The sequence below is a fragment of the Ranitomeya imitator genome, chromosome 5, assembly GCF_032444005.1.
Source record: "Ranitomeya imitator isolate aRanImi1 chromosome 5, aRanImi1.pri, whole genome shotgun sequence".
In the NCBI taxonomy this organism is placed as follows: domain Eukaryota; kingdom Metazoa; phylum Chordata; class Amphibia; order Anura; family Dendrobatidae; genus Ranitomeya; species Ranitomeya imitator.
In genome coordinates, this window is record NC_091286.1 from 275,583,603 (window position 1) to 275,599,379 (window position 15,777).

Consider the following 15,777-nt stretch of genomic DNA (forward strand, 5'->3'; position numbering starts at 1 on the left):
GTAACATCACTCCCCCTGGTGGAAGAATAACATTACTGCAATGACCAGGACTCTGGGGCGCTGCACACACACATTACAGACAGACTACGGATACCGCACACACATTACACACAATACAGATACCACACACACACTACAGATACCGCACACACAATACACACACTACAGATACCGCACACACAAGTATTACACTACAGATACCACACACACATTACACACACTACAGATACCGCACACACATTACACAAACACACTACAGTTACCGCACACACAAGTATTACACTTGCTCAAGTTTCCCATAGACTTACATTGGGTTCCTTGCTCGGTCGAGTACCTGATCATTCCAATTTGCTCAACCCGAGCAATGAGCACCCAAGCATTTTATTGCTCACCATCACTAGTCAAAAGTATTCAGACCCCTTGCTCAGTATTGAGTAGAAGCACCCTTTTGAGCTAGTACAGCCATGAGTCTTCTTGGGAATGATGCAACAAGCTTTTCACACCTGGATTTGAGGATCCTCTCACATTCGTTTCTGCAGATCCTCTACAGTTCCGTCAGGTTGGATGGTGAACATTGGTGGACAGCCATTTTCAGGTCTCTCCAGAGATGCTCAATTGAGCAAAGTAGTGCAGTGCGCAGGTGCCGGGCCTCTCTGACTTTTCCGGCGCCTGCGCACTGCAGTACTTTGCTCTGCCCTCAACAGGGCAGACAAAGTATGCCTGCGCCGGAGCCGCGGCGTGAAGACCAGAAGAGGACGTCATGGAATGAAGATGGGAGGCGCTGTTCCGGACCTGAGACACCCATCGGAGCAGGACCACCCCTGGGTGAGTATAATCTAACCTCTTTTTCTTCTCTTTTAGGTAACATCGGCGGCTTATCTACAGCATTACAGAATGCTGTAGATAAGCCCCTGATGATGGTGAGCTTACCTCACCATCGATTTTGGGTGTGACAGGTTCCCTTTAAAATAACAGACACTACACTCCCTGATCCGCAGAAATCCAATTAAAATGAGTGTCCCACGACGATCTCCCATGGAGAGCAGCAGCATCAGCTGATGCGACGGCTCTCCAGGGGCTCCAGGAATACAATAACAGAAGGTATCCTTCCGCACTGCATTCCTCCACCCCTGTGAGAAATAGTCCCTACTCTCACTTGTGACACTGCTGTGTGAGAAAGTTCCCACGCAGCATTGTCATACAGTGTCACTGTTCTATAGGGGAGATCGTCGTGGGACATTCATTATTAATTGGACTACGGCGGACAGGTAGTATACGGTTGGTTTATTTTTTTTTATTTTTTACAGGCGATCGAGTATGGTAAGTATGGTTAAATTAAGAATATTAAAATACTTTTTTCTGGCTGTGTCTTTATTGTTTTTTAACACTTTCACTACAATAGGATTAATAATGGATAGGCGTCTTATTGACACCTCTCCATTATTAACCTGGCTTAATGTCACCTTACAATAGCAAGGTGACACTAACCCCTTATTACCCCATATCCCACCGCTACAGGGGAGTGGGAAGAGAGGGGCTAAGTGCCGGAATTGGTGCATCTTACAGATTACAGCGCCATTTCTGGGGCAGGGGACAATAACCATGGCCCCTCTCTAGGCTATGAATATCAACCCGCAGCTGTCTGCATAGCCTTTCTGGCTATAAAATATAGGGGGACCCCACATCATTTTTTGGGGGGTCCCCCTAATTTAATAGCCAGTAAAGGCTATGCAGACAGCTGCGGGCCATGGGTATTACCCCCTTCCCAGGCTACAAATATTGGCCCCCGGCCATCGGCTTTTCTCCTCTGGCACAGAAAATTGCATAGGAGCCCACGCCATTTTTTTCCTGTTTTTTGCTTTATATTCATTAATCAACATCGGCCTATCTATGGATATATCTATCTATAGATACGTTTATAGATACATAGATATATCTATCCATATATCTATCTGGCTACTTTCACACATCAGTTTTTTGCCATCAGGCACAATCCGGCAAGATTTGAAAAAAACAGATCCGTTTTTTTTCCGCCGGATCTGTTTTTTTCTCATAGAGTTGTATTAGCGCCGGATTGCGCCTGATGGCCACATGTTTCATTCGTTTTTTGCCGGATCCATCAAAAAAGCTGTTTCTGGCGGAAGGAGAAAACATACAGAGGAACATTTTTTCTGTCAGGCGAAAAAACGCACAGCGACGGATCCGGCAAAAACCGTATAAAACTGAGATGTTTAATGATGAATCCGGCCTCCAAATCCATTTTTTCATGCTTATTTCCATTCAAATCATGCATATTTTTTGTTTGCTCTCTCTTTAAAAAAAAACAAAAACGGATCAGTTGCATCAGTTTTTCAATATTGGCAACGGATCCGTTTTTTCAAAAATTCACCCGATCCTGCCTGACGGAAAAAAAAATGATATGTGAAAGTAGCCTAACTATCCATATATCTATCTACATCTATTCATCTCATTTATCTATCTCAGGCCGGCATCACACTTGGAGTAGGAAAATACAGTCCATTTTTTACGGGCGCAATATTCAGAAATGTTCCCAAAACAGTGTCCTGTGTGTAATCCGTTGGCAAGGTTGCCAAGACTTTCATTGGCGGATTTTTTGCGAAATACGCTGACAAACGCAGCATGCTGCAATTTTCAACACCCGTAAAATGCGGCTGCGAAATATAGGGCAGATAGGAGCTGCCCCATAGAGAATCATTGGTCCGTGTGCAATGCGCTGTTTTTGCGACCTCTCATACGTCCGTAAAACTCTCAAGTGTAACACTGGCCTCATTCTATCTATCTATCTATCTCCTTCTATCTGTCTGTCTGTCTATATATCTGTCTGTGTGCAATGGAGAGTGGGTTGGACAAATGTAAAAGAGGAGGTTGGACAAGAAATGACATCGCAAATCTTTTTTCTTTTCAATAATAGATCTTTATTTAGATTTCAAAAACGCATACAAATCCGCATGGAAAAAGCTCATCAAAAAATGCAGCAAAAACGCAGTAAAAACGCACCTGCGTATTCTGGCAAGAGAGGGAAGAATCTGCACAGGAAAATTCCACAGGCAAATCTGCAACGTGTGCACATACCCTAAGAAGTCTGTGTTAACATGGTTAACATCGTGTATAAGCCAAGATTTTCAGCAAATTTTTTGTGTGCTGAAAACATCCCTTTCGGCTTATACAGGAGTCATTGCCGGTGGGGGAGCAGAAGACATCATACTCACCCTCCTAGTGCTATCGCTGCATATCAGTCCCTGTATCTCAGGAGCCGGCATCGGTCTTCCTGTCTTCCTTCCTGTGCTTAACGGTCACGTGGTACCGGTCATTAAAGTAATGAATATGCACGCGTCTCCACTTCTATAGGCGTGGAGCACAAATTCATTACTTTAATGAGGGGTATCACTGACTGCTCAGCACAGGAAGGAAAACAGGAAGAGAGATGATGGCGCCCGAGATGCAGAGACTGATATAGAGTGCAAGGAGGGCGAGTAGGACTGGGAGAGGGTGAGCAATGCAATATTCACCTGTCCCCGTTCCACCGCCGAGCTGTGTCTTCCGGGTCCTCTTGCTGACATTCAGGTCAGAGGGCGCGATAATGTAGTTAGTGCGCGACCTCTGCCTGAACAGTCAATGCATGAGCCGGGGATGCTGAGAAGCAGCAGGCAGCGACGAGAGGTATGTAATTTTTTTTTTTTTATCGCAGAGCATTATTTGGGGCATATTTTAATATGAAGCATCTTATGGTGCCATCATTATCCTTTGTACAGCATTATATGGGGCATATTTTAATATGGAGCATCTTATGGGGCCATCATTTACCTTTGTGCAGTGTTATATGGGGCATTGTTGTGAATTCTGCTCTTGGCTTCCCTCCAGTGGTTGTAGGCGGGAATGCAGTTGTCTCTGACTCGCAGTCCTGGCCAGTTGTATCGGATGATTACAATTCTGACTGGGATATTTAGGTGTGCAGGATCCTTTAGCCCTTGCCAGTTGTCAATGTTCTTTGTGAAGTGTAGGATCACTTTCTGGCTTCTCCTGCTTGCTGCCAAATTCAGCAAAGATAAGTGTTTGGTTTTTGTATTTGTGGCACACTGCTGTGTGCTTGTTTCAGTTTTATTCCTGCTCTGATTGTATGATTCACTGGAGTAGCAGATTTACGCTCCTAAATCTTTTAGTTGATGTAGGAAGTTTTTTGTATATTCTGCTGTGGATGTTTTGAAGGGTTTTAATACTGACCGCACAGAACTCTGTCCTATCCTGTCCTATCTAGCTAGAGTGGCCTCCTGTGCTAAATCCTGTTTTTCTGCCTGTGTATGTTTTTTCCTCTTCGACACACCGCCAATATTTATGGGGGGCTATCTATCCTTTGGGGATTTTCTCTGAGGCAAGATAGTATTCCAATTTCCATCTTTAGGGGTATTTAGTCCTCCGGCTGTGACGAGGTGTCTAGGTGTGTTAGGTACACTCCACGGCTACTTCTTGTTGCAGTGTTAAGTTCAGGATTGCGGTCAGTATAGTGGCCACCTTCTCCAGTGAAAGTTCTCATGCAGCTCCAAGGTCACCGGATCATAACAGTACAACTGGCCCACAATGAGTTAAATGCATCTCAGAAGAAGGGAAGGAAGCTCTTGAGCCATTTTTTTTCTCCAGTCTGTTTTGTGTTCTCTTCCCTCTTAATACCTGGGCGGCTGAGGAGCCTGCTGCAAGCATGAATGTTCAGGAATTAGCTTCTCGTGTAGACCAGCTTGCTGCTAGGGTGCAAGGTATTTCTGATTATATTGTTCAGACTACTGCTTTAGAACCGAAGATTCCTACTCCTGATTTGTTTTCTGGTGACAGGTCTAAATTTTTGAGTTTTAAAAACAACTGTAAACTGTTTTTTGACCTGAGACCTCGATCCTCTGGTGATTCCATTCAGCAGGTAAAAATCGTAATCTCCCTGCTGCCTGGCGACCCGCAGGATTGGGCGTTTTCCCTGGAATCTGGGAATCCGGCTTTGCTTAATATTGACTCCTTTTTTCAAGCTTTATGACTATTATATGATGAACCTAATTCTGTGGATCAAGCTGAGAAGACCTTGTTGGCCCTGTCTCAGGGTCAAGAGGCGGCAGAATTGTATTGTCAGAAATTCAGAAAATGGTCTGTGTTAACTAAATGGAATAATGATGCTTTGGCGGCAATTTTCAGAAGGGGGCTTTCTGAATCCGTTAAAGATGTTATGGTGGGGTTTCCCACGCCTTCCGGTCTGAGTGATTCTATGTCTCTGGCCATTCAGATTGACCGACGCCTGCGGGAACGCAGAACTGTGCGCGCTGTGGCGTTATCCTCAGAGCAAATTTCTGAGCCTATGCAATGTGATAGAATTCTGTCTAGAACGGAATGACAAGGTTTCAGACGTCAAAATAGGTTGTGTTATTATTGTGGCGACGCTTCTCATGTCATTTCTGTCTGCCCTAAGCGGACAAAGAGAATCGCCAGTTCAATTACCATCAGTACTGTACAACCTAAATTTCTGTTATCTGTGTCCTTGATCTGCTCATTGTCATCATTTTCTGTCATGGCGTTTGTGGATTCAGGCGCCGCCTTGAATTTAATGGATTTTTAGTTTGCCAAGCGTTGTGGTTTTCCCTTGCAGCCTTTGCAGAACCCTATTCCTTTAAGGGGCATTGATGCTACAACCTTGGCTAAAAATAAGCCCCAGTTTTGGACACAGGTGACCATGCGCATGGCGCCAGCCCATCAGGAAGATTGTCGATTTCTGGTGTTGCATAACTTGCATGACGTTATCGTGCTGGGTTTTCCATGGTTGCAGGTACATAATCCTGTGTTGGACTGGAAGTCCATGTCTGTGACTAGTTGCGGTTGTCAGGGGGTTCATAATGATGTTCCTTTGATGTCAATCTCCTCTTCTTCACTTTCTGAAATTCCAGAGTTTTTATCTGATTTTCAGGATGTATTCGATGAGCCAAAGTCCAGTATCCTTCCACCGCAAAGGGACTGCGATTGTGATATTGACTTGATTCCAGGCTGTAAGTTTCCTAAGGGTCGACTTTTTAATCTATCTGTGCCTGAACATACCACCATGCGGAGCTATATTAAGGAGTCTTTGGAGAAAGGGCATATTCGGCCATCTTCTTCACCGTTGGGAGCGGGGTTCTTTTTTGTTGCTAAAAAAGATGGTTCCTTGAGACCCTGTATAGATTATCGCCTCTTGAATAAAATCACGATCAAGTTTCAATACCCTTTACCTTTGCTTTCCGATTTGTTTGCTAGGATTAAGGGAGCTAGTTGGTTTACCAAGATTGACCTTCGAGGGGCATATAATCTTGTTCGTATTAAGCAGGGTGATGAATGGAAAACTGCGTTTAACAAGCCCGAAGGCCATTTTGAATACCTTCGGATGCCATTCGGACTCTCTAATGCTCCATCTGTTTTTCAGTCCTTCATGCATGATATCTTCCGGACTTATCTTGATAAATTCTTGATTGTATATTTGGACGATATTTTGATTTTTTCCGATGATTGGGAGTCTCATGTGCAACAGGTCAGGATGGTATTTCAGATTCTTCGTGACAATGCCCTGTTTGTGAAAGGGTCTAAGTGTCTCTTTGGGGTGCAGAAAGTCTCTTTTTTGGGCTTCATTTTTTGTCCTTCGTCTATAGAGATGGATCCGGTTAAGGTTCAGGCCATTCATGATTGGATTCAGCCCACATCCATGAAGAGCCTTCGTAAATTTTTGGGTTTTGCAAATTTTTATCGCCGTTTCATTGTTAATTTTTCCAGCATGGTTAAACCCTTGACCGATTTGACGAAGAAAGGCGCTGATGTGGCGAATTGGTCCTCTGCGGCTGTCTCTGCCTTTCAGGAGCTTAAATGTCGATTTACTTCTGCTGCAGTGTTGCGCCAACCGGATGTTTCTCTTCCGTTTCAGGTTGAGGTTGACGCTTCTGAGATTGGGGCAGGGGCCGTTTTGTCTCAGAGGGATCCTGTTGGTTCCTTAATGAAACCGTGTGCCTTCTTTTCCCGTAAGTTTTCGCCTGCGGAACGCAATTATGATGTCGGCAATCGGGAGTTGTTGGCTATGAAGTGGGCGTTTGAGGTGTGGCGACATTGGCTTGAGGGAGCTAAGCACGGTATTGTGGTCTTGACCGATCATAAGAATTTGATTTACCTCGAGTCTGCTAAACGGCTGAATCCTAGACAGGCTCGATGGTCCTTGTTGTTTTCCCATTTTGATTTCGTGTTCTCGTACCTTCCGGGTTCTAAGAATATTAAGGCTGATGCCCTCTCTAGGAGTTTTTTGCCTAATTCTCCTGAGGTCTTAGAGCCGGTCGGTATCCTGAAAGAGGGGGTGGTCCTTTCTGCCATTTCCCCTGATTTACGACGGGTTCTTCAGGAATTTCAGGCTGACAAACCTGACTGCTGTCCTGTGGGGAAATTGTTTGTTCCTGACAGATGGACTAGTAGAGTGATTTCTGAGGTTCACTGTTCCGTGTTGGCCGGTCATCCTGGCATTTTTGGTATCAGAGATTTGGTTGGTAGGTCCTTTTGGTGGCCTTCATTGTCACGTGATGTGTGTTCTTTTGTGCAGTCCTGCGGGACTTGTGCGCGGGCCAAGCCTTGTTGTTCCCGTGCTAGTGGGTTGCTTTTGCCATTCCCAGTCCCTGAGAGGCCCTGGACGCATTTTTCGATGGATTTTATTTCTGATTTTCCGGTCTCCCAGAAGATGTCTGTTATCTGGGTTGTTTGTGACCGGTTCTCTAAGATGGTTCATTTGGTGCCCTTACCTAAATTGCCTTCCTCTTCTGATTTGGTTCCGTTGTTCTTTCAGCATGTGGTTCGTTTGCATGGTATTCCGGAGAATATTGTGTCCGACAGAGGTTCCCAGTTTGTTTCTAGGTTTTGGCGGGCCTTTTGTGCTAGGCTGGGCATTGATTTGTCTTTTTCTTCTGCATTTCATCCTCAGACAAATGGCCAGACCGAGCGAACTAATCAGACCTTGGAGACTAATTTGAGATGCTTTGTGTCTGCTGATCAGGATGATTGGGTGGCCTTCTTGCCATTGGCCGAGTTTTGCCCTTAATAATCGGGCTAGTTCTGCTACCTTGGTTTCGCCTTTCTTTTGCAATTTTGGTTTTCATCCTCATTTTTCTTCTGGACAGGTTGAGCCTTCTGACTGTCCTGGTGTGGATTCTGTGGTGGACAGGTTGCAGCAGATTTGGGCTCATGTGGTGGACAAGTTGGTGTTGTCTCAAGAGGAGGCTCAACGTTTTGCTAATCGTCGTCGGTGTGTTGGTTCCCGGCTTCAGGTTGGGGATCTGGTCTGGTTGTCTTCCCGTCATGTTCCCATGAAGGTTTCTTCTCCTAAGTTTAAGCCTCGGTTTATTGGTCCTTATAGGATTTCTGAGATTATTAATCCGGTGTCTTTTCGACTGGCGCTTCCGGCCTCTTTTGCTATCCATAATGTCTTCCATAGATCTTTGTTGCGGAAATATGTGGAGCCCGTTGTTCCCTCTATTGATCCTCCGGCCCCTGTGTTGGTTGATGGGGAGTTGGAATATGTTGTTGAGAAGATTTTGGATTCCCGTTTTTCGAGGCGAAAGCTTTAGTACCTGGTCAAATGGAAGGGTTATGGCCAGGAGGATAATTCTTGGGTTTTTGCCTCTGATGTCCATGCTGCTGATTTGGTCTGTGCCTTTCATCTGGCTTGTCCTGATCGTCCCGGGGGCCCTGGTGAGGGTTCGGTGACCCCTCCTCAAGGGGGGGAACTGTTGTGAATTCTGCTCTTAGGTTCCCTCCAGTGGTTGTAGATGGGAATGCAGTTGTCTCTGACTCGCAGTCCTGGGCAGGTGTATCGGATGATTACAATTCTGACTGGGATATTTAGGTGTGCAGGATCCTTTAGCCCTTGCCAGTTGTCAATGTTCCTTGTGAAGTGTAGGATCACTTTCTGGCTTCTCCTGCTTGCTGCCAAATTCAGCAAAGATAAGTGTTTGGTTTTTGTATCTGTGGCACACTGCTGTGTGCTTGTTTCAGTTTTATTCCTGCTCTGATTGTAGGATTCACTGGAGTTGCAGATTTATGCTCCTACAACTTTTAGTTGATGTAGGAAGTTTTTTGTATATTCTGCTGTGGATGTTTTGAAGGGTTTTAATACTGATCGCACAGAACTCTGTCCTATCCTGTCCTATCTAGCTAGAGTGGCCTCCCGTGCTAAATCCTGTTTTTCTGCCTGTGTATGTTTTTTCCTCTCCGACTCACCGCCAATATTTGTGAGGGGCTGTCTATCCTTTGGGGATTTTCTCTGAGGCAAGATAGTATTCCAATTTCCATCTTTAGGGGTATTTAGTCCTCCGGCTGTGACGAGGTGTCTAGGTGTGTTAGGTACACTCCACGGCTACTTCTAGTTGCGGTGTTAAGTTCAGGATTGTGGTCAGTATAGTGGCCACCTTCTCCAGTGAAAGTTCTCATGCAGCTCCAAGGTCACCGGATCATAACAGCATATTTTAATATGGAGCATCTTATGGGGCCATCATTAACCTTTATGGAGCATTATATGGGGGCATATTTTAATATGGAGCATCTTTTGGGGCCATCATTTAACATTATGGAGTATTATATGGGGCATATTTTTGTATGGATCATTTTATGGAGCCCAACATGATAATTATGGAGCATCTTATGAGGCCCATCATGAACTTTATGGAGCATTATATGGGGCGTATTTTGCATGGAGCATCTTATGGGGCTCCTGATTCAATATGGATATTCAAAAACATTTAATCTACTGATGTCTCAATTAATTTTACTTTTATTGGTATCTGTTTTCATTTTTGAAATGTATCAGTAGCTGCTGCATTTCCCACCCTAGGCTTATACTCGAGTCAATAAGTTCTCCTTTTTTTGTGGCAAAACTAGGTGCCTTGGCTTATACTCGGGTTGGCTTATACTCGAGTATATACGGTATGTCTCTGTTCCTATTTTTCAAGAATATTGCAATGAAGGTTTGAGGAAAAACCTCCTTAGAGCAATGGCTGGGTAGTGATATGATGATGTCTCTCTAATTTGAAAAATATTTAGAATTGAGAGTCATCAGTGGTTGATACCTTTTAATGGCTAACTAAAAAGATGGTAACAAATTGCAAGCTTTCGAGACTACACAGGTCTCTTCATCAGGCAAAGACTAAAAACAAATTCTGGAGAATCACATATTTATGCACAACATAGCACAGAGAAAAAAAAGGGGGGGGAACCATGGATAAGACAGGTGACATGAAGCAGAATTACCATGAGTGATAAACAATTATGTCCATAAATATTGGGCCAGCTCTCAGATAAGGAATGTTTTATTGTCCTCTGATTAGGGTCTCTGTTGTGATGACCCCTTATAGTCTGAGGGGCAAGTTCCTTAGTTGATGTAAAAAGACAAATCCATGCGACACATTCATTCCTCCACTAAGGCTGTCAAAGGTCGTCATCAGTTTATTTTCCCAGACTCTTCTGTCTCTCTGAGATTTGAAGCTACCTTTTAACACAAGTAATTTCATGTCCATAATGTTATGATTTGGGAGACAAAAATGTATTGCCACAGGTAGATACATTCCTTTTTCTCTTATTGTATGGCGATGAGAGTTCATCCTTGTTCTCAGTTTCTGCCCTGTCTCCCCAACATACAGACCCCCAGTTGGACATTTAGTACAAATAATTAGGTACACCACATTAGAAGTGCCGAAGCTGGAAGTACCTGGTATCTTGTAGTCCTGATGTGAATTGAGGATCTTTATCTTGTCCATGGTCATTATAAATGGACAGGTTTTACATTTTTTCTGGTTGCAAGGAAAGGTACTTGCAGCTGTTGGAGAGGACAGGGAGCTCTTGACATTGATGCTTCTTAGATTTGGGGGCTGCCTAAAACACAGTAGTGGGGGGTCTGCAAAAATGGATTGTAAGTGGGCATCTTTGTGCAGTAAAGGTTGAAATTTCCGTGCAGCTCCCCTTAGCACCTCCAGATTTGGATTGTAGGTAACTACTAGAGGTACCCGGTTATTTTCTTCTTTAGCTTTGTAATGCAGCAGGTGATTCCTTGATATTCTGGCGGCTCTTGTAATCTGGTTTCCAATTGTTCTTGGATGGTAGCCCTGATTCAAAAAGGTCTTCCTGAGGCGACCAAGGTGTTCATCTCTATCCATGGGGTTGGAACATATTATATTGTATCTGATGGCTTGGCTGTAGACAATAGAGTTTTTTATGTGTTTTGGATGGAAACTGTCCCATTTAAGGTATGTTGGACGGTCGATTGGCTTCTGATACAGGGATGTCTATTTTATTGTTCCGCAGCTTAATGATGGTATCCAAAAAGTTAATTTCAGTGCAGGAGTAGTTGAGTGTCAAGTTGATGGTAGGATGAAATTTATTAAACTGTTCATGGAGTAATGAATGTGTCGCATGGATCTATGTCTTTTTAAATCAACTAAGGAACTTGCCCCTCAGACTATAAGGGGTCATCACAACAGAGACCCTAATCAGAGGACAATAAAACAATCCTTATCTAAGAACTGGCCCAATATTTATGGACATAATTGTTTATCACTCATGATAATTCTGCTTCATGTCACCTGTCTTATCCATGGTTTCCCCCCCCCCTTTTTTTTTTGTCTGTGCTATGTTGTGCATAAATATGTGATTCTTCAGAATTTGTTTTAGTCTATGCCTGATGAAGAGGCCTGTGTAGTCTCGAAAGTTTGCAATTTGTTACCATCTTTTCAGTTAGCCATTAAAAGGTATCAACCACTGAGGACTCTCAATTCTAAATATTTTTCTATCTACTGGCTAACAGGGTACCAAGATATTTATCTTTCCTGTCTCTAATTTGAACAAAGCCAAGAAACTATCTTAGCCATAGGTGGAGATTAATAGATTTTTAAAAAGTATTGTGGGTCTCAAGCAGGAGGTAATGGTCAGAGAGAAAAGTAAATACCGCATGTGCATTCTGTAGATACTCCGGTAGATCAGGAAAAGGAGTACAGAATCCAATGCAGATAAGGATCTCAAAGATTCTCTGAAGGAGTGACTCACCAATGGTGTACTTTAAAAACATCAAGGAAAGGCCCTAGTGAGATGGAGGCTAAAGGGAGACAATTTTAGGTTAAACACAGCCAAAGTAGAACTGGCAAATGGGTAATAAGAACCTGGAAAGCACAAATCTCAGTCACAGTTAATGCTACAGATATCACATATAGCAGATAATGAAAGTGGAGTACTTTTCATTTGGGGTATACCTAGAAATCATGGGGTCCATAACAGAAGTCTTATTTGCTTCCCCCAAAAAGTAAAAAAATAATATTTGGAAGGGTCACAGAAGAGCATATCTCACAACTTTGCAGCCCTTATAATGTAATTTTCCTCCTATTGAGGCTGCTTTGTAATGCCAACAAAAGTGCCCCCAAACACGGTATGATACCCACACAATGAATACCTACACAGCACCCTCCAGACCAATAGTTTGTTTACCCTGAAAAGTATGATGGCCCCGACACAGCCTTCCATACTGTATAATGGCCCTCCATACAGTATAATGGCCCTTACACCCCTTCACAGAGTAAAATGGTCCCTACAAATTTTATAATGGCGTGCACACAGTACAATGGACCCATTAGCTCTCCAAAAAGCATAATGACCCCACATAGACCTGCAAACTGTATAATGGCCCCCAGATATCTCTCCATATAGTATAATGCCCCCCACATAGCTCTCCAAACAGTATAATTGCCTGCACATAGCTCTTCACACTCTATAATGACCCAAACATAGCCCTGTAAAATGTATAATGGCCACCATATAGCCCTGTAAACTGTGTCATAGCCCACACATAGCCATGCAAACTATTTTAGGGCCCTCACACAGCTCTAAAAACAGTATAATGTCCCTCATTGATTTAAAACAAAAAAATAAACAAAAATACTTATCTCTCCTCATTCCCCTACTTCTCTGGTCTCAGCCTGTGGTCTTCAGCTCTTTCACTGTTCAGCAGAACGGCATGATGAAATGACGGCGCCTTCTTCCATCATTGCTTTCAACTCTATCAGCATCTAGGATGCCGATACAGTTGAAGGTGTGATGCCAGGTCACACCGGGCCTCACGGGTGACATAGCGGCTCTGTGGTTTGCTGCTACGCTACTGCTTTATACAGAATGAGATCCTGAACGTTCTATTGTGTGTTGAAACAGAGATGTTGCAACTTTCACACACGCCACACAACAGCAGCACACTATTATGCACAAATTGAGTTGAAGGGAATTTACACTTTAAAGATTAAACTATATCATATATATTTATATTTTATGAGAGTTAGTCTGACACCCAAGGGCAGCAGCGAAGGATCAGTAGTATAAATCTGCTGTCTCCTGACTCAAACTGCTGAGTCTCAGTATATTCTACATGAAACAGCTGAATCTTATGAATACACATACTTTATGTTTCAAGGGAAATTTTATATCTCGACGCTTAGCAGTCATTAAAGTGTGATAAAACAGCTGAAATGTTTTACTTGGTAATATGCTGAATCTGGTGGAATTGGAATATTTCTACTTATAAAGGATATTTTTTTAATAGTAAAGTACTAGTTCATATATTGAATAGTTTGCTCTAATTAATCTGTATTAAGCTATGTTCACACTCCGTGGTCACGCTGTGGCTTTTAACGGCACAATCCCTGTGCCTCTGTGGTCATTACACTGCATCCCTGCACAATCGCTTAATTAAATTGTAAAACAGCTGCCTTATTTGAAGACAACACAGCAGATTGTAATGGACTTGTGGCTTTTCAGGTGACACAGCCATTTTCCTGAGATTTTAAGTGATTATGCCGGGAAGCGGGACTGTTGCAGTTGAAAGCTGCAACATGACTGCTGTGTGTGAATGTAGCATTACGTTCATACATGATCGAAAACTATCTTCTACAAGGAGCAACAAGCAGATGTCATGGCTTAACAAAGAAAATAATGATTTTGGCAGAGCATACTGTTTGCAGATCAAATCAGCAACACACAATGACACCTGCTAGACAGTCAGAATGTTGTTTTGGAGCTAGGAGCCCAATATAAAATGATAAGAACTAAAAAAATATATATATATTGTTTCTCACCCCTTTTATATGGTCTCTTCAGAAATGTGTATAGTGTCCTCCTTCAGACTTGTGTGGTGTCCCTTGTTACACCCAGCACTGCTTATGTTCTCCTTTCAACAAATTACCATTAGCAAATTTGGGACACACCCCACATTCATCTGGAACTTTTTAACCCCTTCACGACCCAGCCTATTTTGCCCTTAATGACCTGGCTATTTTTTTTAAATTCTGACCAGTGTCCCTTTATGAGGTAATAACTCAAGAACGCTTCAACGGATCCTAGTGATTCTGAGATAGCTTTTTCGTGACATATTAACCTTCATGTTAGTGATAAATTTAGGTCGATAATTTTTGCATTTATTTGTGAAAAAAACAGAAATTTGGAGACAATTTGCAATTTTCAAAATTTGAATTTTTATTCTGTTAAACCAGAGAGTTATGTCACACAAAATAGTTAATACATAACATTTCCCACGTGTCTACTTTACATCAGCATAATTTTGGAACCAAAATTTTTTTTTGCTAGGAAGTTATAAGGGTTAAAATTTGACCAGCGATTTCTCATTTTTACAGCAAAATTTACAAAACCATTTTTTTTAGGGACCACCTCACATTTGAAGTCACTTAGAGGGGTCTATATGGCTGAAAATACCAAAAAGTGACACCCTGCTAAAAACTGCACCCCTAAAGGTGCTCAAAACCACATTCAAGAAGTTTATTAACCCTTCAGCTGCTTCACAGCAGCGGAAGCAACATGGAAGGAAAAAATTAACATTTAACTTTTTAGACACAAAAATGAACATTTAGCAACAATTTTTTTTATTTTCACAAGGGTAAAAGGATAAACTGGACTTTGAAAGTTGTTGTACAATTTGTCCTGAGTACGCCGATACCCCATATGTGGGGGGAATCACTGTTTGGGCGCACGACAGGGCTCGGAAGTGAAGGAGCGCCATTTTACTTTTTGAATGAAAAATTGGCTCCAATCTTTAGCAGACACCATGTCGCATTTGGATAGCCCCTGTGTGCCTAAAGATTGGAGCTCCCCCACAAGTGACCCCACTTTGGAAACTAGACCCCCCAAGGAACTTATCTAGATGCATAGTGAGCACTTTCAACCCTCAGGTGCTTCACAAATTGATCCATAAATATGAAAAATGAAAAAGTACTTTTTTTCACAAAAAAATTCTTTAAGCCTCACTTTTTTTGTTTTCATATGGGTAACAGGATAAAATGGATCCTAAAATATGTTGGGCAATTTCTCCTGAGTACACCAATACCTCATATGTGGGGGTAAACCACTGTTTGGGTACACGGCAAGGCTCAGAAGGGAAGGAGCGCCATTTGACTTTTTGAATGAAAAATTAGCACCAATTATTAGCGGACACCATGTCGTGTTTGGAGAGCCCCTGTGTGCCTAAACATTGGAGCTCCCACAAAAGTGACCCCATTTTGGAAACTAGACCCCCCCAAGGAACTTATCTAGATGCATAGTGAGCACTTCGAACCCCCAGGTGCTTCACAAATTGATCCGTAAAAATGAAAAAGTACTTTTTTTTCACAAAAAAATTCCTTTAGCCTCAATTTTTTCATTTTCTCACGGGCTGCAGGATATAATGGATCTTAAAATGTGTTGGGAAATTTC

The 15,777-nt window shown here is 42.7% G+C and overlaps 1 protein-coding gene across 2 annotated transcripts in view; it reads right to left on the minus strand.

Moving 5' to 3' along the window:
• LOC138637469 (amine sulfotransferase-like) overlaps positions 1–14,250 on the minus strand; it is a 177,833-nt gene extending 163,583 nt beyond the window's left edge. Inside the window, exon 1 of one of the 2 annotated variants that reach the window (XM_069726182.1) lies at positions 14,151–14,250. The gene's annotated coding sequence lies outside the window, so the exon portion shown is untranslated. The remainder of the gene's footprint in view (positions 1–14,150) is intronic. The other variant, XM_069726183.1, reaches the window with a different exon arrangement.
• Positions 14,251–15,777: the final 1,527 nt, after the last annotated feature.